Here is a 2,317-nt window from a genome sequence, read left to right as displayed (position 1 = left end):
CGGAGCTCCTAAATGCTCTTACAAAAGAAGACTTCCAGCATTGCTTTGACCAATGGAAAAAACGAATGGAACGGTGTGTGGCGAGGGGAGGGGAGTACATTGAAGGGGAGCATTCAATTGTAGAATAATTTTTAAAATAAAACTCTTTTTCATGAGCAGTCTCGTTATTTAATAGCTGGACCTCGTAGTGTACCACGAGCTGTGGAAATCTGGTCAAAACAGGGGATCTCTACCGAGAACAAATTATCCTTTTGAGCCAAGCATTGCACGGAAAACGATCAAAATATGAAATGAGACAGCATAAAGTGATTTTGCTTTATGACAACACTCGATCTCACGTTACAAAATTTGTCAAGTAAACGTTAGAAGCACTTCATTGCTACTTTATGCGGCTTATTCACCAGACTGTGCCCCTTCCTATCACTTATTTCGACCGATGGCACACGCACTTACAGAGAGAAACACTTCAATTCTTAGAAAGACATCGAAAAATGGGTCTTCAAGTGGATAGCCTTCAAAGATAAGTCATTCTTTCGCCGCGGAATTCGCTTACTGCCCGAAAGATGGGAAAAAGTCATCGCTAACGATGGACAATATTTTGATTGAGGTATTTTTTAATTTTGTTTTTAAATAAAACCATACTTTTTACAAAAAAACGGACGGAACTTTCCGATTGACCTAATATAATAATATATAATGCAAAATGTATTGTCATATTATTGTTCCTATAACTATATATACACATTGTAATTGTACTTCCACAATCTGCTTAGTTATAAACCAAGAAATTACTTTCATTTTTATGTTAAGAATTTACAAACGCGTGAACGTTTATAACAATTATTGTGGGTATCAAAATTTATATTACTTATATAGTATATATACCACTACAAAATAGTTGTAATTTTACACAAAAATTGTTCACAGTGCATGGTGCTTGTACTAGAAAGCCCCTAGGTCCGTCCGCTGTGATTACCGTTCATCGATTTTAAAAAAGTAATCATTTCAATAAATATTTTTTAAATATTTTTCAGCTTTTTAGATTGGTTTAAACATGGTATTTACGCAACATCACCGAAAGTCTAATTGATGTTAACTTCAGCGCATTCTAGCAGTTCGATTATTGTGCCAGTTGCAGATCAGACGGACTGCATACCGTATTATTTTATGATTTCTATGCGTATTATATCTTGTAAAGTAGAACGAAGAGAAATTTTATTCTTCTTTATTATTATATGTGAACGACAAAAAATGTCATACAACATGTGCTTCACGCATAACTCAAAATGCATCTGGAACCCTAACTATTTTGTAACTTGTTAAGACAATAACTATATCGCTACGCAGCTTTTCATACCATAAAATATTTGCGCAACAGTATTGTTACTGTCTTAACAAATAAAAAAAATCTTTTTGTTCGAAAACTTCAGTGAAATGTTTAATTCATTATACTTAAAAAAAATTAGGATATTAAACATGTGTCTTAATTATACATATATACATTTCTGCGTAATTAAATTCGTTCCTTTTTAATGCCATAAAACTAAAAATAAATATAAAAATAGAGGCAATGCAAACACTATTAAAATTTATTCCATGTCGCCATTTTTAATTCTAACATTTACAACAGTTATCTATATAAAATAATTTTTTGGAGTATATTTTATTTTTCTAGACATCTTTCAATTTTATTGATCATATTACTCGCTGCTTTAGTTGTATGTACATAGCTGAATGATTTAGCAGTTAGACGGTTTCAAATAATATATCATATTTATATATAATCAAACATACAATGTATTATAAAAGAAAATTTATTTAATTACCTGAAGTCATTTAGGCCAGATTTCAATGCTTTTATAATAACATTTATTGTAAATTAGGTTTCTTGTATTCTGAAGTCATTATTTAAAATATTTTTTCACAGTATTGTTATTGTAATGAGTATAATGAGTAAACAAAATATACTGAGATACAAAATATAAATTTATTGCGTATAAACATTTAGAAATTATTTTATTATTAAGTACGTTTAGAAGTTATTACGTAAACGACAAGTAAATAAGATATTGTAGATATTATAGATATAAATATTATAGATATAAAACTGAAAATAACTTTAAAAGAATAATCTTAAAATATTATAAGGAAGTAATGTACAGAGGTGAATAAAAAAGTTTTACTCTCACTTTAAGGAGAAATAATAATTTTTAAAAGAATAATCCTAAAATATTATAATGTACAGAGGTAAATAAAAAGTTTTACTCATTTTAAGGAGAAATAATAAAAATTGTTATAACTCTTAACATTATTTACT

Source organism: Trachymyrmex septentrionalis, unplaced genomic scaffold (genome assembly GCF_001594115.1).
Source record: "Trachymyrmex septentrionalis isolate Tsep2-gDNA-1 unplaced genomic scaffold, Tsep1.0 scaffold104, whole genome shotgun sequence".
Classification (NCBI taxonomy): Eukaryota; Metazoa; Arthropoda; class Insecta; order Hymenoptera; family Formicidae; genus Trachymyrmex; species Trachymyrmex septentrionalis.
The sequence above is the reverse complement of the archived record's forward strand: the minus strand, read 5'-3'. Positions refer to the sequence as shown.